General features: G+C 44.4%; 1 long non-coding RNA gene across 2 annotated transcripts in view; it reads right to left on the bottom strand.

Annotated features, from left to right (window-relative positions):
• The window catches only part of LOC141577885 (uncharacterized), a 146,545-nt gene that overhangs the window by 37,027 nt on the left and 87,516 nt on the right, over positions 1-22,002 (bottom strand). Inside the window, exons 2-3 of one of the 2 annotated variants that reach the window (XR_012507434.1) lie at positions 7,348-7,463; positions 5,943-6,076 (exon numbers count right to left, since the gene is read on the bottom strand). This is a non-coding gene — a long non-coding RNA (uncharacterized LOC141577885). The remainder of the gene's footprint in view (positions 1-5,942; positions 6,077-7,347; positions 7,464-22,002) is intronic. The other variant, XR_012507428.1, reaches the window with a different exon arrangement.

Below are 22,002 nucleotides of genomic sequence, written 5' to 3'. Positions count from 1 at the left end.
ATTTTAAAGTCATTAAGTGGATCTTCATGAGTGAGTTTCTACTCGTTTTATAGACAATGGGATTTTAATAACGTTTATGTAAGCTGGGAAAGGCCCAAAGGACCATTTGTGTGATATTTAAAACGTGGGGCTCCATGGCTGAGTGCTACTGGGGGCGAGGGACAGCTGAAAGGGTAATCACAGAGCTGGAACAGGGAGGCTCTCAGCAAGTTATTAGCCACCTGAAAATCTATGAAGGGTACTAAAACATTCCCATGGAACTCTCAAACTAAAATGGGAAGGTCATGGCGGCGGGGGGATAAAGCAGGGGAGGTGGGAGCCAGAGCAGAGACTTGTAGAAACCAATGATGAAGACAGAAACTTCAGAAAGGAGAGACAAGTTTGGAACTCCCATAACAGAGACATTAAGTTAGTACTTGAAGCTTCAGCCCCACTAGGCTGTACTTCATCCATCTGGACTGCAGGTTCTCCTTGCTCACTTAACCCAGCCCCTGGCAATGCTTACCAGATTGGCTGCATCCTCCGAGCAGAGAGCTGGAACCACCACGTGCTGGCCCCGCCTCACCTCCCAGCCTCCTTTCCCTTGGCTGGTACCTGGCCTCCCCCACTGCCCCCTGTACCCCTCACCCAGTTCTTTCCTCCATAGCCTCTCTCTGGATCTCTCCCCACAGATCTGTTGATATTCTCCCCACCCTTCAAGACTCACCTCCTGCAAGATGCCTTTCCTGATCCAACCCCCAGGTAATCTCTTCCCACAACACGTCATGCTTCCTAATGGCATTTTCCTTTCATCCTGCATTGCAGTAACTTGTGTGCTTGTCTGAGCTCCCACCTCCACCCCTCCTTAGAGAACTTCAATGTCGCAGACCCGATCGCTTTCATCTGAGTACTCGAAGCACCAGGAGCAGGAACCAGTGTGCCATAAACCCTCAGTCACAGCCAGTGCACACCTGGGACAAAGCTTCTGTGATCCTTTAGAGGCTGTGAGCTGGAGTCCGACAGCTCAGGCTAACACTTGCCTCCATCACCAGGTAGATGACCCGGGGCAACTTACTTCATCTCTGTGCCTCAGTTTTCTCATCTGTAAAATGAGCATCATAGGCCCTTAGAGGGACTTTGTGATTGTCTCTGTAAAGCCCCTAGCATACCATCTGGACCCACTGAGTGCTCAGGAAATGCAGAGAACGATGAGGAATGTGGGAGAATAGGGGGCCCTAATCTCCTTTTGATCCAAGAAGCTTCCAACTCATTTGTGCTGTATTTCCACCTGGAAGCCTTTGTCTTCTTTAAAGTTCATATCTGCACATAGCAGCTTTGAATCATTTCAATTCTGGCTCTATATGCACAGTAGTGCTAGCTGGCAATTTGCTAACAAAGATTCAGTATAACCAAATCGAAGAAATTTGCCTCAGAGCAATTTACCAGTCCATCCACCCATCAAACATGTGCCACTGTGAGCTGTGTAAAAGTCCTACAAAAAGGAAAACAAAATGAACAAGACGAAAGCCTTCCTCTCAGGCTGTATCAGTCTCTCCAGGGCCAATGCTGTCAGCATCCAGACAGAGCTATGAAGAAGGGCTGCGAGCGTCCAGAGAGGAAAGCCCCCACCTGTGCATAGTGAGGGGAGTGGGGGGAACCAGGACACATGCAGGCTTTACCGAGGAGGGAGCTGCACCCTATCAGGTGGGTAAGACGTTTGTAGGAAAGAAGAGGTGGAAGCAACTCCAGGTGCAGAGACCAACCAGCATGTGCAAAGGGACGGAGCCCTGACAGTCCACGTTCAGAAAACGGTAAGGTCCGAGAGTCTAAAAGGCCCTGAAAATCAATCCAGGTTATTCTAACACTTACATGGATTCTATTTAAAACAGAATCATTCCTACCAAATTAGTTATGCACCCCAGGAGAGACCATCTTTTGCTAAAATAAATGTCCCCTCTTTATTTCTTCCCAAACAATGTGATGGTTATTTTTCTGAAGTCTATTTTGCTTTCTGTCGGGAAACAAGCACCTTCAGAAAGTCCATCTGGGCCCAGGAGATAAAACCCAAAGGTAGCGTGGGATCAGAACTACTTAGTGAGCTGGTCCGAGGAGCTATTACCTCTTTGTGTTCTCTGAACTACTCCAACAAAGGGAGTGATTTTAGCTCTCTGAAGCCAGCAAAGAGGTAACACAGGGCTTCTAAACTCAAGATGAATAGGCGAAGAACTCATTATACTCCGTTTTATTTGTCTCTCTGCCCCACCCCTGTTATCCTCTGAGGGCCAAGGAAGGAGAATGCAGCCAGGGGCCGCTCTGATAAGAGTATAGGTTGGAGGGAAATTTTGTCCATAGCTTCCTGGGAGGCTGTTTGGCCAAATGCAGTGACCAGAGGTCAGAAGATACTACTTTTTCTCTCTAGTGCACAGAGGAGGTGAGACGAAGACTTGGACCCGGAAAAAAAAATCTCAACCTCCCTCTCCCTGTCTCTCTCTCTCTCTCTCTTCATGTCAAATTAGATGTAACTTCCACTGCTTGTGGTGGGAACTGTAATCCAGCTGAAATTACAGGAATGAAGCGAGGGTCCTATTACACTGTGCTCTGGCTGTCAGTGATGTGTGGTCCCTGGGGAACCAGCTATTTAAGCAGCCTTTGCATGTCCAGAATTTATAATATGTGCAGATTTTTTTTCCCCCTCAAGAAGCAACGTGGCCTGTTGGGATTTGGACTGTTATTTGATTGTTTTCCTGTTGGTCTCTGGACCTGGATGGGCCTGGGGACCTGCGGCTGCTGGCTGCTGTGGAGAGATGGGACAGGAGTCACCCTGGGTGCTCTGAATCCTGGTTCCAGCTGTCCTGCTGGCCAGTTCCTCATATGGTTGCTTGCTCAAGCCAGCACCTTCTCTCTGATACTTTATATATGTCGACTGTGTCCATGGGAGCTTGAATAAATGACTTCTTTCTAGGCTTCAGTTTTCTCACCTGTTAAAAGGAGTTGGGGTAGGGTGGAAGTAGGGTGGAACTCTGATATTCTCAAAATTTTCTCATTTAATTGATCTGGAAAGGGGATTCTTTCTAGCATTTTGGTTTTGGAATATTTTGTGGAGGCCAGAGAAACTGCAGTTCTTGAGTTCCTTAGAGAGGGACCACAGTGATGACAGGGGAGTAGGTGTTAAGCTGGCAGCAAAGACTGCTGTGTAGAGACCACACCTGCTTTCTAGAACGTGGGGCTTCACAGATGTTAAATCTGTATTATAGAGAAAAGTGCACAAGACAGAATAGAAATCCTAGCGGGATGAGCATCTAGCCACTAGACAAACTCACTGAGACTATGACCAGAGCACATCCTCATCTTAGGGCCGTGGTTTATTTGCAGCTGAAATGAATGTAGTGGACAGATTCTAAGGAGGCCCCTGTGGTCCATGCCTCCTGGTATCCACACTCTTGTGTAATCCCTTCCACTCAAGTGTGGGCGGGGCCTGTGGCTTGTTCCTGCCCAACAGAATCCTGCAGAGATGGTGGGATGTCACTCCCATGATTATACTACATAAGATGGTGATACCTTACTAGCAGACTCTGTACTGTCTCCCTCGCTAGCTCTGATGGAGTCAGCTGCCATATAGAGAGGTCCATGGGGCAAGGAAGTGAGGGTGGCCTCTGGCTGATGGCCCTCAAGGAGCTAAGGACCTCAGTCCAACAACCCTCAAGGATCTGAATCCTGTGCACAACCCTGTGAGCTTGGAAGTGGATGCCTCCCCAGTCACGCTGCAGATGCGACCCCAGCCCCGGCTGACTCCTGAATTAAAGCCTGGTGAGAGCCCCTGAAACAGGGGGCCCAGCCAAGGCTGTCCCACATAACTAACCCACAGAAACTGTGGGACAACAAATGGGTGTTATTTTACACCACTAAGTTTGTGGTAATTTGTTATGTAGTAATAGGTAACTAATACAGTGAAGCAGTTGGAACCTTCTTTACCTGACCTCCCAGAGTATGATAACTATATTCCTCTGCTATCAGCCTCACACTACTCCACTATGACACAGACGGACACATGGCAAGCTGCTGTCCCTGGCCTGGGGTGAGAAGGATTTATCTTCCGAGAACTCCTAGGGTACTTGTTCTATATTTAGACACTCATTTAATCATGCCTCATTCTCAGCCTTTGTGCTGCTGATTGCAAGCACCTTACTCACATGCACAGGCCCACGTTCACACACACACAGGTCCCGCCTTACACTGAATCTAATTAGGGATTAACCTGAAATAAAACGGGTCCAGCAGGAAAGAGGATGCCTCTGAGACAGAGTCTAAGGGCACACGCACACAACAAGAGGCTCTGGTATTATTACTTGCTAGTGCTGGTTCTGAGAAAGGGTCAAGTAGAGGAATCAGCCAAAAGGAATTCAGCCTGGGGAGGAATTAATCTAGCAGGGGAGTCCCATTTCTACAATTAAAAAAAAAATAGCCACTTGGATTTTAATAGCAGCTAAAGGCACGGGGCTTCTTTTTAGGTACCGATTTGCTCAGAAAGAGTATGAAAGAGCCTCAGCAAGCTGTATGTTTAACACATTTTGTTCCTTCCCGAGCCTGCCTTTCTGGAATCCTGACATCCTCTACAAATAAAATCAGCCTTATGGACGGCCTCCTTTTGGACGCGAATGGAACAAGACCAAAGTCTGTCTAGCATCTGAGGTAGTGGCTTTTGGAACGTTCAGAGTGGTGCGGAGGAAATCTGGCCCACACACATCTTCAAGTCTGAGGAGAAGCCAGTCTGTGCTTTTACCAGCAGGGCTCTCTCGGCTGGTTGGGGGAGCCAGACGCTCTGTTCCAGGAGAGTTTGGGAGGTGCTGCTTCTGTAGCTGACTCAGGAGCAAGATGTGACAGGAGACAGAGGAGGGGGAAACTGAGATCAGTACAGTGCTGGGGGACCAGTGAGCAGCGCTCAGGAAATGTTTTTGAAATAATGAATGAATGAATGAAGCATTCATTCCTGCCGTTAGATGCCTGGCAGCTACATTTCCCCGGGGATTTCCCACTTCGGCTTTGTCACCAAAGGAAGAGTAACATCCACCGCTGCCCTTCAAGAAACTTACAGATGGGACAGACAGACATGACTCAGACCAAAGAGAACTTGATAAATAAAGACAAGGGAGGGCCCAGTCCATTGAGCCGGGAGGAATCTGGGGAAATTTCAAGGAGTTTCTGGCGATCCTCCCAAATCGTAGCAAAAGGCTGAATTAGGCAAGGGGTTTGTGGACATTTCTTGATGAACCGATTAAGCACTTAAAGAGCTTGTGGCCCCAGCAGAAGGCCCTGGGAGTTCCAGGATGCAGTTGGTGGCCGGGGAATCAGCCCCTGAGCACCTGGGCCAGCAGCAGGGTGGCCTGAGCCGGTTTAGGGGCTCCGCGGAGGCCAGTCTGTGCCCCGCGCTGCTCACAGTTACTGGCCCCCAGGGCGGGCGGGCAGTGTGGAGCCCCAGGTCGGCCTTTGTGACGCCGGCCGCCGCCTTTGTGCTCCCCCCGCCCCCGGGCTTGTGCGCCCCGCCAGGCGGCCGCCTCGGCTCGGATCACCCCCACCGCGCGCCATACCTGGCCCTTTGTCACCAGCTGCCAAAGAATTCAGAAAATCAAATTTATTTCTCCATTACCGCCGGGGCGCCCCTTTGTGCTGCGAGCTCTCTTTAACCGTTGAGATTCCAGCGGACTTTGTGAAGGCCTTTAAGAAAAGCCGCCTCTCCCAGCCTGCGCCCTGCGCCCCGCTGACTCCCGGCCCCCGTGGGAACTCGCGGGGACCGTCTTCTCTCAATAAAGACGCTAACGAGCCCCAAGACTTGGCTTCTCAAGTGCCCCGCCTGTTAACGGGGATAAATCAATAGGCATCTTGAGTTCGGACGGTGTGTTTCCTTTTTTTCCCTTAGGAATGAATGGGTAGTTGCTAACTCCTCGTTTTCCCAGCCCAGCACTGACCTTAGCCAGCCAAGTCCAATTTCACCCTCCGAGTGTTCAGCGCTACCAGCTCCTCGCCAGGGCCCGTCTGTCCCAAGCTGCAGGCTGATCCGAAAATGCTTCTCTTAGGCCGGATTCTCAGCTGTTTTGGGCACCTGAAGTTAAAAAGTGTTACCATTATTTTCCTTTGATTAGGTTGGTATTTCCGGAAATGGATACAAAAGCTTGCCAAGTTTTAGCAGTGGATGGGGGCTGGGGGGGGAGGGTTGTTTGTTTCTCAGTGATTGTGTGACTTTTTAAAAAGAAAACCAATTTTTAAAAGGTAGTGTAGAAAAATAAATAAATAAAAGGTAACGTAGAGTAGGGATCTACTTACAACACATATCACCTACACTCTTTTCGTCCACCCATAAATTAATGTGTAGGAGAGATGGATATGCACAAATCTACCAACACATCAACATCGGTCCAGCAATAGTCTTGAGTGAAAACAGTTACAAAGACCATCATACTTTAATGATAAAATAATATATAGCACTATAATTTGAATTATATCGTCACAAAGAAAAGAAATTCATAAAAGGAGAATTTGGTCCATTGATTGTAAATTATGCATGTTATAAAGTTTTGCAAACAATAAAAAAAATAGTAATGATATATAGCACTTAGCAGGAGTGTTCTTTTTTTCTCTCACCTCTTTTATTTTTTATGGTGAGAATTTGGGGATGCCACTCAGTTGCTCTGTGACTAAAGGAAGTGAATATAAATCACTGCCACATTTGCTAACAAACAGCATTCCTCTCTTTATACACATCTGTGTGTCTACACACACACACACACCGCAAGTGCTTGGCCCACTCAGCTTCCCCATAATTTCACAAAAGAGTGACTCTAATGTTTTCTGCTTTGTAGGGAGCCAGTGGGCACGGCAGCGAATTGGATACCTACACCAGACAAGGCCTGAGAGGCGTAATCAAATAAGGGAAACACTTGAACTGAACTCCCAGCAGGAGCAGGAGGGAGGCCTGGAGAGGTTACAGGTACTTTTTATCCGGCCTCGCAGGAGAGCACCAACTTCCTGCTGCTAGAAATTTGTCTGCAAATTTTTTCCTCATTCAGACAGAGAGCTGGGGTCCAGGAGACACTGGGTTGATATGATAACTTGATTAAGGCTGGGACAGATGACATGGAAGCACCAAGTCAGCTCAAAGGAATCTGTGCTCTCCTCTTTAACCTCTCCTTGGGAGCCTACAAATTATATCTATTAATGTATCAGCCCCCTGGCATCGCACAAATACGTCGTCTGCTTAAATGTATGTCAATCATTCACAGGGGCCTTTGTGAAAAACCCGCCACGTTTTCATTTCTTTTCCCCCCCATTAAAAAAAATTTAACCTGTTGGGTTATACAGACAAAGGCTCATAACCTGCTTCCTCCCGCTGCAATCACTTGGGAGGTAGAAGTCGAGTTGTCAGCACGAGCATTCAGAGAATCGTTTAAATGGGCCCTGGGCAGCTGGACCGGATCCAGAGGAGGGACACGCTGGGGAGGAAGGATTTGGAAACCATGTTCAGTGAAGCATGAATGGAAAAACTGAGGATTAGCCTGGAGAAGAGAAAACGCAGAGAAAACTTGAGATCTGAAGACATTTGCTAAAGGGAAGAAGGATGAGCATCTTCCAGGGGCCCCGGGAGAGACAGGCATTCACCAAGAGCCAGCAAAGTGCCTGCATGAGAAATGGGCCACGTGCTGGGGCTGCCCCCTCAAATGTGAGGAAATCTGCAGTGTGGCCACAGCTGCAGGAATCACGACTTCCCCTGCCAGTATCTGAGCCTGGGGACAGCCAGCCATGGAAAGGCTTCAGCCCCAAATACTCAAGTGGGGGGAGGGGGTAATTGAAGGTTAATTTAGCAAACAATACAATGTGCAGATTTTTAAGTGTACAGTTCAATGAGTTTTGACAAATGGAACCTATGTAAGCACCAGCCCAGTCAGGATGGAGAATACATTCATCACCCCAGAGAGAGGTTCCTTCTGCCCTTTTTCTAGTCAAACCACCCCACCCCCACCCCAGGCAGTCACTGTTCTGATTTCCATCCCTCTAGATTGGTTGTGTCTGTTTAGAACTGCGTTTAAATGGAATCCTACAGTATGGACTCTTGTGGCTGGCTTCTTCCACTTGACATGCATTTAAGATCCACCCATAGCGTTTGCTCCTTTTTATTGCTGAGTAGTATTTCCTAGTAAGGCTACAACACATTTTGTTTGCCCATTCTCCTGCTGATGAACATTGGAGAGTTTCCAGTTTGAGGCTGCTATTAATGCAGCTGCTACTCACAGCCTTGCACAAGTTTTCATTGCTGGGTCAAAGGGTATTATATTCCATATATACCAAAGGGTATATTTCAAACAGGGCTGCAAAGCAAGGATAGCCTGAGGCCATACAGTGTGGTCTTAGTCAAGACACGGAAGAATTTCTGGGACTTGACAGTTTCTGGTTTGTACATCTTCCCTGGAAAGTACAAGTTGTACCCCTGTTTCTCCCACTCGGGTGGGCAGGAGGCATCCACCAGGACTGATCTGGGCCAGCCTGGGGTCCTTCATGAATAAGAATAGCTATCTCAGCAAAATGAGTGTTGACCATCATTTAAGTCAACTCAAAATGCTTGAATTCACATCTCTGAGCTCCTACCACGTGCCAGGCCCTGTAGGTGCACTGGCACGTGCCAGGGAAGAAAGAGATGAATTTGATGACTCTGGCTTTAAAGTGCTTGCGGTCTAAAAGGAGAATAAAATGAGGTATAAACTATGAAACCATAATTCACCGGTCAGCTGCTGTGCTGGTGTGGACTTGGAACAAGTATTTGAGAGTTTGGATCTGCTGCGTCACCTTGGGACGCAAGGGCAGAATGTTTTCGTGCCCGGTAAAACCATTATTCTTCTCTATCAGTCTGCCATTTATGGTAAAGTCCTCACTATATGGCAGAGAACTATTCATTATGCTGGTACTGGAGGGATATGATTAGCATATTTGCTGTGGTCTCAGTGGTTTGATCAATCAGACTTGGCCTGTGAGCAGCTGTTACATTCGGACAAACTTATTTGAATCCAGGAGTTACCCAAACTGTGTGATAAAAACAGTAGACCATGTTATAGGGCCCTATGTGATTAGGGCTCATTTGTCCTCTTGTACCAAGTTGTTTATTGATCTAATTGTTGGACTTTTGGTTTATTTCCTTGTCATTTTTCTACACACAGTTTTGACAGCTGTGTAATCACAGAATACTGTAAAAACTACTTTATATTTTGTTTTTTTGCTTTTTTTCTATAGAGTAAAACTTTCTTGCCTCAGCCAAACCACTCTTGCCTTTAAAAACATCAGTGTATATTGTATTAACCACAAAGGGGTAAAAAAGATGTGAATATATTGAAGTTCCATACTCTCTTCCAAACAGTTATTAACAAATTTGCGTAAAAGAAAAGGTGAATTTGGATTTCATTTAAAATTAATTTGCAGATCAGAGGGAACAAAGACAGCAGTGTTCATGGGTCCTGCTTTGCAGTTTTTAAACAGTATTGAAAATTATAAAGTTCTTTATACATGCACAACACTTTATTTTTTTATTGATTTATAATCATTGTACAATGCTGTGTCAAATTCCAGTGTAGAGCACAATTTTTCAGTTATACATGAACATATATATATTCATTGTCACATTTTTTTCTCTGTGAGCTACCGTAAGATCTTGTATATATTTCCCTGTGCTGTACAGTATAATCTTGTTTATCTATTCTACAATTTTGAAATCCCAGTCTATCCCTTCCCACCTCCCACCCCACTGGCAACCACAAGTTTGTATTCTATGTCTATGAGTCTATTTCTGTTTTGTATTTATGCTTTGTTTGTTTTAGATTCCACATATGAGCGATCTCATATGGTATTTTTCTTTCTCTTTCTGGCTTACTTCACTTAGAATGACATTCTCCAGGAGCATCCATGTTGCTGCAAATGGCGTTATGTTGTCGGTTTTTATGGCTGAATAGTATTCCATTGTATAAATATACCACCTCTTCTTTATCCACTCATCTGTTGATGGACATTTAGGCTGTCTCCATGACTTGGCTCTTGTAAATAGTGCTTCTATGAACATTGGGGTGTAGGTGTCATTTTGAAGTAGGGTTCCTTCTGGATATATGCCCAGGAGCAGGGTTCCTGGGTCCTACGGTAAGTCTATTCCTAGTCTTTTGAGGAATCTCCATACTGTTTTCCACAGTGGCTGCACCAAACTGCATTCCCACCAGCAGTGCAGGAGGGTTCCCTTTTCTCCACAGCCTCTCCAGCATTTGTCATTTGTGGATTTTTGAATGATGGCCATTCTGACTGGTGTGAGGTGATACCTCATTGTAGTTTTGATTTGCATTTCTCTGATAATTAGTGATATTGAGCATTTTTTCATGTGCTTATTGATCATTTGTATGTCTTTCTTGGAGAATTGCTTATTTAGGTCTTTTGCCCATTTTTGGATTGGGTTGTTTGTTTTTTTCTTATTAAGTCATATGAGCTGCTTATATATTCTGGAGATCAAGCCTTTGTCAGTTTCATTTGCAAAAATTTTCTCCCATTCTGTAAGTTGTCTTTTTGTTTTACTTATGGTTTCCTTTGCTGTACAGAAGCTTGTAATTTTCATTAGGTCCCATTTGTTTATTCTTGCTTTTATTTCTACAGCTTGAGTAGACTGTTCTAGGAGAACATTTTTGAGATGTATGTCAGATAATGTTTTGCCTATATTTTCTCCTAGGAGGTTTATTGTATCTTGTCTTATGTTTAAGTCTTTGATCCATCTTGAGTTGATTTTTATGTATGGTGTAAGGGAGGGTTCTAGCTTCATTGCTTTACATGCTGCTGTCCAGTTTTCCCAACACCATTTTCTGAAGAGACTGTCTTTATTCCATTGTATATTCTTGCCTCCTTTGTCAAAGATTAGTTGACCAAAAGTTTGTGGGTTCATTTCTGGGCTCTCTATTCTGTTCCATTGGTCTGTATGTCTGTTTTTGTACCAATACCATGCTGTCTTGATGACTGTAGCTCTATAGTATTGTCTGAAGTCTGGGAGAGTTATTCCTCCAGCCTCTTTCTTTCTCTTCAGTAATGCTTTGGCAGTTCTAGGTCTTTGATGGTTCCATATAAATTTTATTATGATTTGTTCTAGTTCTGTGAAATATGTCCTGGGTAATTTGATAGGGATTGCATTAAATCTGTAGATTGCCTTGGGCAGTGTGACCATTTTAACAATATTGATTCTTCCAATCCAAGAGCATAGGATATCTTTCCATTTTTTAAAGTCTACTTTAATTTCCTTCATCAATGGTTTGTAGTTTTCTGTGTATAATTCTTTCACCACCTTGGTTAGATTTATTCCTAGGTATTTTATTACTTTGGGTGCTATTTTAAAGGGGATTGTTTCTTTCTTTTTCTGTTGATTCGTTGTTAGTGTAAAGAAATGCAACTGATTTTTGAGCACAACACTTTAAATTGTTCAGAATATCTTTGTATCTACTCTTTTACTGGAACCCCTGACCAATGTACAAAGCACATGTTATCACTAGTTTGCAGATTAAGAACACAGCTTGGGAGGAACCTCTTATCCATGTTCACATAGGGAGCACATCCACATGGCCCCCACCACACCACCCTCTGCCCACAGAGCATCACGGCACATGCCACAGTCCCACCCAGCACCATTAACAGAGCAGCCCTTTTGAGTTAATCATGAGATCTGTGATCACAGAACATTTAAAAAAATTTTTTTAATTGAAGTGTAGTTGATTTACAATGTTAGTTTCAGGTGTACAGCAAAGTGATTCAGATATACATATATATTTTTTCAGATTCTTTTCCATTATATGTTATTATAAGAAATTGAATATAGTTCTCTGTGCTATACCTTAGGTCCTTGTTGTTTATCTATTTTATATATAGTACTGTGTATCTGTTAATCCCAGACTCCTAATTTATCCTCATCTCTCTCTCCCCTTTGGTAACCATAGTTGGTTTTCTATGTCTGTGAGACTATTTTTGGTTTGTAAATAAGATTTGTATCATGTTTTTTTTTAGATTCCACATAAAAGTATCATATCATGAACATTTTTTAAAACACCTAAAATTCACTTTCTGTATGTCTTTGGTTGGAAACAACTGGCGACATAATTTGAAGGACCCAATGCAAAATGCAAGTATAGAGCCCCTTGTTCAACAAGTTGGGGAAAGGGTGCCATTAGAGGTTCTAAAATATAAAGCTTTTCCTTTCTTCTGTGGGCTCGCTCTCAACTTGTCACGGTAGTTTTGACTTGCTGTTTACTGTCATTCTAAGTAGAGCAAAATTAAATTTTTAAATTTTTGGCATGAGTTTTACTGTTTATCTGTAGATTGTACAATTCCAGATTTATGCAAACAGAAGAGCCTCTAAATCCTATGCAGAATCACCGAAATGAAAGAATTTTGACTTTGTATCCCATGCGTGCATGTGTTTTGTTCTTACTAGAACAGCAGAAGTGCCACTCCAAAGTAACTCAGCTGTCTATTTCACTTCAAAATACACACACATTCCCGCAGCTCTCTGCCTCTGGCTTACTGAGAAGGCTGCTGAAAGGACAGGCAACTCTGCAGCACCCTCTCTCCCTCTCCTTCTGTCGTCATTTTCAGCGTAAATGCTTGGCCACTATGGGGAAGTCCCATGAGTAAAAAGAGATACGATGGGATTCTCTGGTCAGTCATGTCTCTTAGAACATCGCTGTCTTCTTTCTGCAGAATGTGTTCCATTCTGATTGGGAACAGAAAGTGTGGTCTCTCAGGGCCACCGGCGTCCCCCTTACTCACTTACAGACATAGCACACTTACTTTGCTTTGAGTGTCACCGAACTCCCTTGATTGTGGGGCCACTGGGATTCCAGACTCCTGGGGCATGGAGCGTATTGTGTGAATATGGGGAGCAAGGAATCCCCGTGGACAAGCATGCTTCCTGCATCTCCCTTGCTCCACCATCTCTTTGGACTTCACTTTACAAAGCAGAAGCTCCAAGATAAAATTATTAAGCATGTCAACACAATGGCAGCAGAGCAAAAAACCAAGCACAGGGCCCTTCTGAGCACAGAGTCCTGTACCAACTGCACAGGTCACATGCCAGTGAAGCTGGCTCCAGTCAGAAGCCAAAGTCAACTTTGATTATTACTAGTCCAGTGGCTTTAAGAGTGTACACATTTTTCTCAGGCCTGAACTGTAGCCAAACTTCTGGGTGAGCTCCAGTGTGGACCCCCTTCCTCACAACACCCTTAACAAAACTGGTAAGACTCAGGAAAGTGCCATCCCGTAGGGAAGATGGGATGTCCAGTACTGCACTACGGGACAGTCACGTGTCTGTAGCTGGGTGACTTGGGGAGGAGCAAGGAAAGTGGGGTACAAATAAGCTGGGCACAGCTAAGGTACAGGGAAAGGAGAAATCTGGTCCAGGAAATGCTATCATGACCAGTAATTAGGGGAGGAATGCAAAACGGCACCATCATCTAGTGATGCTCTTCTTTCTCCAAAAAATGATGTTTTTGAGAAACTCATCACAGGAGATGTCTCTCTGGCACACACATATGCATGCTCTCCAATCCCAGGAATATCTGTGCCAGAGTGGAAGAAGCCAGGGAGAGCGCCGTTCTGCTCACAACTCTGATTTTAACTCAGTGTGGGATTCGGAGCAGGTCACCTAACTTCTCTGTGCCTCAGTTCTCTTCTCTATAAAATAAGAGCAACGACTCCTCATCCGGTGGTAGGTTGCTTGTGAGAATTAAACTGGACAACGACGTAAAGTGGGCTGTAAACTGGAAATCACTGGGCACTCGCAAAGGCGTGCGTATTCACTGGCATGCTGGTACCGTGTGTCTACATGGTCTATATCACATACAGACCCCATCAGGAAATTTCACTCTGGGGCAGAGTGATTTACAAAGCCTGCTCAGAAGTGGAGTCAATTAAGGTCAGCTTTCTATGTTGCTAAACAACAGGGATTCTGGGTTCAGTAACGTTGAAAGGCAGGCCCAACACACCCCTTGAAACCGGGCTTTTGAGAGGGTTCAAAGGAACGCGAAACAAAAGCGTCTCTTTGTGATGTTTTCACTCTTCCTTCATTGTCCCCTTTCACCCTCCAAGGGCCTTCATGTAAAGAAAGGGGCTGCTAATGTGGCGAGTGGGAGTTTAAAATCGTCCCGGGCCAACAATGTTGGCACATTCTGCCTGGCCTCATTACAGAATCATCTGAAATGCTTGAGAAGTGTTTCCCACTCATTAGCATAAATAGCAGAAAAACTCTTTCACAAACAAAGCAGGTTCCATCTGCCCCCAGTATGTCCTCACCTTGACTTCAAATGGCCAGTCCCTCCCCCAGCACAATACCGGGGGCACCGGCCTCCGAGGCCCCAAGCACCCCACTTCAGAACGGCATTCAGTGAAATACCAACACGGTAACCTGCATGTTTATTCATTGGCCGGCCCCCTCCTTTTAATGGAGTCCCTTCCCCATTGTGGCCACTTGACGCTTTCACAGACCTAAAGGGAGAGGCTTCCTTTCCAAGCCATTGGGATCCTTAGCAACCCACACCTTGTGAGTGGCTCGACCAGGCTAATTAGGTTTGTTCTGCCTTTTTGGCCCAAGCTTATTTTGTCAGGTATTCTGCTGTGGGATTAAAGAGTCATTAATCACCCCAGACTGACACTGACAAGGTGGCTTTTATGATGAAGTCCACTTCCCTGGTGTTGGCTGGAGCCAAGGCCGGATCTGTCTGGCATTACACATCAGAAGAAGGTACTACTTCTTTCTAGTCAACCTCAGGACACCCACCACAGCCCCAGTCCTGGAGGAGGCGGGAGCCAGGGCCAGAGATAGCATCGATCTGCAAACTGTGCTCACAGCAGCTGGCTGGAGCCAGTTCCGGGACGGACGTTTTACAGAACAAGAGTATAGCATGACAGAGGTGGGGTGGGGGTGAGCCACCATCCACACTTTACTGAAGGAAGCACTGAAGCTCAGAGATGGGGAGGGACTTGCTGAAGGGCACACAGTGAGTCACAGTGAAAGCCAAGATTAGAAGGGGCATCTCACCACCACATCTGAACCCAAATCTAAGCTTTTAATAACCATTTTCATTCACCAAGTGCTACAAATGCTAGGCATCGAGCTAGGTAGTCTTGCATACAAAAGGTCTGATTTAATTTAATTTACATGTCCTTTTAATGAGATGACTGGTGAATGTGCCCAGCAACAATTAGTTGTCACTCAACACAACAGTTTACGTAGGTATAATCATCCCGATTTTTTATGGACAAGAAAACAGAGACACAAAAAGGTTAGATAATTCATTCACGGCCTATATGCTTTCGCCGGTGCCAGACTGGCTTTTGAAAAGATGAGAAGAGTTCCCTAAATCCAGCTGGTCCTGTGAACTTTCATTATTACTTATGCAAATCATAAATGAAACGTTTAGGCCAGTCATTTAAACATCCGATTATCAGGATTTATTGTTTCCCTTTTCTCACTTAGACGTGTGATAACTTTTTCCCTGCTGACGTCTTCCTGTCCTCCTTTCTTCTTTTATCCTTTCATCAGTTTAACAAACATTTATGGAGCAACTATGATGCCAAGTGCTGGAGATGCTGAGATTAAAAACGCATGGCTGCAGGCCCCTTTCTCATGAAGTGACTGGAAAGTAAGGGCCTCACAAATTCAAGAGTAAACCAAGAAAGAGGAAGACCAGGATGTAGGAAGCAGGACTCCAGCCCAGCAGGGCAGTGAAGGGAACCCCAGGGCGCGGCAGGGGGTCCCGGGAGGACCCGGGGCCTGGAGGCCCCGCCCAGACCACTGCAGGGCAGACCTCCCTCTGGGGGAGGCCTGAACCAAGCTGAGTTTGATAGAAGACTTGATCATTCAAGTACCTGGGGAGGGGATTTAGATCTTTGGCAAAGAGTCTGAACTTTAATTATTGCTTAATACCAAGGAAACAAAGCAAATGAAAAAAGAAGACAGTTACTAACTCCAGGAAAGGAAAAGTAATCACAGTCTACCGAAGGGCTCCATTAAAAATATAATTTATATTTTCATAATGTTGTTAAAAACAAGACAACAGGCCCCAAATGGAGTTGCTTATGCTAAGCCCCATGTCACCAAACCAAGACTTAATTACAGTTTCGGTTCTCCCAGAAAGGGAATCTGAAACCAGTCCATCAAGAATTGCCTGACAGACCCCCGCCACCCCTGAAAGGAACCTTCCTAGTATGACTTCCTGGTTCCTGTTTCTACTCCCTTCTGCCTATAAGTGTTTCATTTTACACAACCTCTCAGAATGCCTTTTTGTCTGCTAGATTGGATGTGCCTGATTCATGAATCGTTGAACAAAGCCAGCTAGATCTTTAACATTTACTGGGTTAAATTTTGGTTTTTTAACAATGTAAACACAGAGTTTTGAATAAATTATATTCGCATTTGACAATCTTGGAAGGATGTGGACTGGAAGAGGAGTGTGCATGTGAGGGGGCCTGGCTAGAACAGGGGCTGAAAGAGCAAAACGCACCTTTCCTAGTGGGAATTCCAGAGTCAATGCTTAAAGCTGAAAAATCAGGACAGAAGCACAAGCATGTCAACGGCAACCCTCGTAGAACTATTTGACTCTCCAAATTACGTGCCTGTGAAACTTTGATAAATATGAAAACTAAAAAGACGTTGACTAATTTAATTTTAAAGTTAGACATCATGATGTGGTCAAGGGATTAACAATGTTACTGGGAGACTGTCAGGCGAAGAAATGTTCGTTGTACACCTGGGATGCGCTGGCCTAGTGCCTTGAGCAGCTGTACCTGGGAAAAGGGAGGGGTCCTGAGGAATCAGTTTCATGAACAAAGGAAGTATGGAAGCAGGAGGAGGAGGTACAACATTGGAGAGGGGGACTAGACTGGACAGTAAGCCTGACCCAGACCCAGTCTGAATCCCAGCTTCTGTACTTATAGGTCACATGACTTTAGACAAGCTACCTAACCTCTCCGAGCCTCATTTTCTACATCCATAAAAAAGAAACATACTGGGTGCCTCCCCGAAGAAACTTCTTATTGGTCTAAGAACCTCCAGTGGGTTTTAGGTTTTTCAGTTAAACAACAAGCTCAGAACTGAAGTGTCATGTTCATGTTCATTCTAAGAAACAGTTTTTAAAATACTGCCTATGTTCCAGCTAATACAGTCTATGGCTAGAGTTGATTTTATTTTCCCAAGCTATATTGTTTTAAAATTATTCCTATTAAACTTCCTTTGACCGTCTATTTATAAAGTCACTTTGAATTTCCCTTGTTTAAACATTAGCAACCCTTTCCAACATGGTGTTAATTACAAAAAAGTAAGCTTACTTCTCATTCCACTACTTCAGCTCAAGCACATACATGAAAGAAAGAAAGAAAGAAAGAAAGAAAGAAAGAAAGAAAGAAAGAAAGAAAGAAAGAAAGAAAGAAAGAAAGAAAGAAAGAAAGAAAGAAAGAAAGAAAGAAAGAAAAAAGGGAAGAAAGGAAGAAAGGAAGGAAGAAGGAAGGAAGGAAGGAAGGAAGGAAGGAAGGAAGGAAGGAAGGAAGGAAGGAAGGGAGAAACTTCCACACAGTATCGTCTTCAGGGCTGACTCAGACACATTTATAAAGCCTCTACTAAATATTTAACACATATGAGGCACTAAATAAACACTAGTCCTCAAACACTGTATCAGCAGAACCCATAAGATCAATGGTTTTTCTCGTTTCTTAAAAATATACAAAATACACGCAGAAAATCCAAGCTATTCAGAATGACTCAAAGTCAGAAAGAAATCAGCCTTACTATGTGTCTAGGTCCTGAATGAAATTTCCTGGGTCTGGCTTTCAATTTGGAAAGATGCAATCAACTCATTAAGGCCATTTTCCTTACATACACTTTTCCTCATATCAAATATATTCTTAGTTTGAACAATCAGAAAACTACACAGACAATCTGGCCTTGTTTTATTTTTCTTAGGTCCTCATCTCATGGATCTCTGACTCTGTGTCTCCCCTCAGGCCTGGGACCCTCCTCTTTCCTCCTTTCCTTCTTTCTGGGGCTCATTCCCTCCGCCCAAGCTAACAGATAGAAGCCTTGCTCTCCTCCGGGCTTTGCCCTTCAGTCCTCCGCATGTGCACACAGCCCGTGTCAGCGTTTGTCCCAAAGACTTGAGGCTGTTTTTCAAAAAGATTTAATATTTCCATAACAAATGAAGATTTGACTCAGCCTTTGGGAAAATACCATTGGAGGCTGGCCTCCCAGACTTTCAGGGGATGGAAATGGGCTCCCCAGAGGGCAGGTTTAAAAAAAAATCAATATAAATGATATTTACTTGCAGTATTTTGGAAGGGAAGAAAGAGTAGAAGGAAGAAAAAAAATCTGTCTGAACGAGAGAGGTATAATTCGGAAGCTGCCACACAGTAAGTAGGAACCTCCGAGAACAGACCATCATTCTTTACAGTTTGACAAGAAGGTTGATGGGAGAAGTCGTGACCTGACTTGCACCTGTTCTTCAAGGAGCATGAGAAACACTGCTGGCCAAGCCCTGTTCACAGTCAGGAAGGTGGGAAGGGCTTAGCAGCACGGGGAAGACCACCTTCCATAAAACCCTTATATATATGATCACCAAGCTGGGAATAATAACCGTATATTTTATAACCATAACTAATATCATATATATTATTAAAATCAAAGCTAAAATGTATTGAGTACTTGCCGTGTGCCACATACTGTGCTAAGTATTTTGCTTGCAATGCATATATTTAATTCTCATAACAAATCCATTTAAGAGTCTCTACTATGATTTTCCCTAAGTAACAGATGAGGAATGAGGCTTAAAGTGGTGGTGATTTACCCACGTAAAGTCAGGACTCAGACAGATACAATTTCTCCTGATTAGAGCTCCAGTTTTATGGCAGGACAATTTTTTAAAGTATTAGTTTGTATGCCTTTTTCCTGAATTTCCACAAGCCCTCCAAGCAGACAGTCCTGCTTCAAGGTTGGGCAGCAATCAACAAAGGCTAAAAACTGAATCTCTTTCTGTCTTTTGTAGAAGTCAAAGCACAGAGATGCCAGGTGTCCTGGAGGGACCTTTGAAAGCAGCATAGGAGAGAAGAGAGGTGAGAACTTTCACTTATTTATGTATCTATCTATCTATCTATCTATCTATCTATCTATCTATCTATCTATCTATCTATCTATCGGAGGGGAGGTGGAGGTAATTAAGTTTACTTATTTGTTTATTTTTAGAGGAGGTACTGGGGATTGAACCCAGAACCTTGTGTTTGCTAAGCATGCACTCTACCACTCAAGCCATATCCTCCCCCTCGAGGTGAGAACTTTCTCCAGCCTCAGAGAGAAGCCCCTGAAGTCCGTGCAGTCTCAGCTCTTTGGGGCTCGGGGGTGCTCAGCCTCCCCTGGGACCCGTTGGGGAGCGTGGAGGAGACAGCCCAGTAATGACTGGGATTATTTCCTCCACCTGAAAGGATGAGGGCGTAAGGAAGGATTTAAGATCAAATGTATGTACTAAGAGTCGTACCTACCACCACACCACACACTGAGTAGGGAGGAATGAGCAGTCCCTCCACCACCAACTCCTGTTTGCTGCCTGTGGGGATTTGGCCCAGGTGGGGTCAAGGGGCCGGCATAAAGAGCAGAAAGCGCCAAGGTCCACCTCCATCTGCAGCAGAGAGGAAAACCACTCTTCACACTGCAGTGAACTTCTCCCCATTCACCCTCAACCAAGGGATGACCCACTGAGTGTACCCTCCTGGCTCCAAGAGGACCCCACATGCCATACACTGCGGGATCCATCACTGCAACAGAGAAAACATCTGCCCAAATGCACAGCCCACTGTCAGGGACTCAGCCGGAAACTCTCCCCAGAGCTGCCCTGTCCCCTCTCCCAAAGCTTGAACATTTTTACAATTGAGAAAATATAACTTTTCTGGGAGTAGGTCTATCCGACCTTACAGTCCGCACAAGCACTCGTTTATAAACTCTCACTGCATCTTCCACTTCCCCTTCCCAAAACCATCTGTATGACATGTTGATTTGTGTAACTATTGTCTAATCTCTGTCTTCTATGTTAGAAGTTCCATGAAGGAAGGGACTGGGCCTTGTCCTTTGCTATATTCCCAGCATCCAGCACAGTTTTGGGGCCACAGTAGGTGTTCAGTTCTTTCTGAATGAACATGGAGCAGTGACGGTTGGCCAAGGCCTTAGTGACCACCCAGCCCAATGCTCTGAGAGACTAAGGCCAGAGGGGCTGAACAACTTGCCTGAGATTTCTAACCTGGTTGAAAAAAATCCAAGACCCCAAGCAGACCTTTGAATGACTTTCTTCTCCTTGACTCTAGCATCTTCAGTCTCTAAATTTATCATGGATGGACCAAGACCAAACCCTGGACCACCTGTCCATGCACCCATCCTTGCCCACACTTCATGCTCTTAAGCTCCTCCATTACCATATTGTCTTAGGCCTGTCCTATCTATATTTTTGGTACCCTCTGTCCCCGAGAGTGTCTCCGTCTTCCCAAGACCTAAAAAAAGATTAGCTTTTCTTCTCACAAAAAATGTTGGTTTTTAATATGAGATTCAGAGACTTTAAAACTTGTCCTTGTTCAACAGCTATTTACTGAGTACCTATAACATGGACACTATCCCAGTACAGGGTGTACAGCAATAAGCAAACTGAGCTTTTGTGGCACATATATTCTGTTGTGAAGACGGATAATAAAGGTAAACCAATAAATAAAATAACTTCAAATAGTGACCAGTGCTATGAAGAAAATAAGACACAGTGAAAAGTTAGAGACTGGAGGTGTGGGCTATTCCTGATCAGGAGTTAGAGAAGACTTCTGTGGGAAGGACATATTTAAGTTAAGGCTGAATACTAAGAAAAAGCCAGCCTGCAGAATTCTTGGGGAAAGTATTTCAGAAGGAACAATTGTGATGGTCCTGAGGACCTGGCCAGTTGCTGAGAGTAGTGAACAAAGCCTTTGAGAAGTCAGTGAGGCGGGCGAAGGGCAGATCACATAGAGTCCTGTAGGCCATGGAGGATGATTGAATTTTGGCATCAAAAAGCCATTGGAAGCTTTAAGTTAGGGAGTGATACGATCCTTTCACATTTCAAATGACCAAAAAGACTCGGCTGCCACATAGAACAGCAGCAAGGAGACAAACCCATAGGCTACTGCAGTGGTCCAGCCCAAGAGAGGCACGTTCAAGGACTAGGCCAGTAGCAGCAGAAACTGTGAGAAGCACCTGGACTTGGGATATATATTGGAGACAGAGCTGACATGAATTACTGATGGATTAGATGTGTGAAGGAAAGAGATGAAACAAATATGACCCCAGGATTTTGGCTTGATTATAGGTGAATGACGGTTTATTTCCTAATATGGAGAAGATTGGGTAAGAAGCAATTTTGCAGGGGTGTGGATAACCAAGAATTGGTTTTGGATGCAAGTTCACGAGGTCTATTAAACAGCCTCGTGGAGATGCCAAGTTAGCAACCAGATGTGCAAACCAAGGTTTATATAGAATAATTGAGGAATTTCTGAAATCTAACTAGAAAATTTAGGCCAAGGCCTCAAGTCTCACTACCCAACCATTTATAGGTGACCCTCCCTAGTGGTTTCTGCACAGGAATCTCTTTAACTTAATCTTCCAAAAAAAGGGCCCCCAGGTCTAATCTCTCAGCTGCAGGGAGGTGGGGCAGATCTCATAGCAGATGTCTACTGAGTGGCCTAGCATTTCTGAACTATGAAGTTTTACCATTACATCAATGAATCAGGGAACAATTGCAATTCCAACCTTTAATTAGTGAAAAGGTTTGTTCTTTCTTTTTTTTAAATTGAAGCATAGTTGATTTACAATGTTGTGTTAGCTTCTGGTGTACAGCATAGTGATTCTATTATACATATATATTCTTTTTCATATTCTTTTTCATTATAGGTTATTACAAGATATTGAATACAGTTCCCTGTGGATAT

The sequence above is a fragment of the Camelus bactrianus genome, chromosome 1 (genome assembly GCF_048773025.1).
Source record: "Camelus bactrianus isolate YW-2024 breed Bactrian camel chromosome 1, ASM4877302v1, whole genome shotgun sequence".
NCBI classification, from domain to species: domain Eukaryota; kingdom Metazoa; phylum Chordata; class Mammalia; order Artiodactyla; family Camelidae; genus Camelus; species Camelus bactrianus.
The sequence above is the reverse complement of the archived record's forward strand: the minus strand, read 5'-3'. Positions and strand labels throughout refer to the sequence as shown.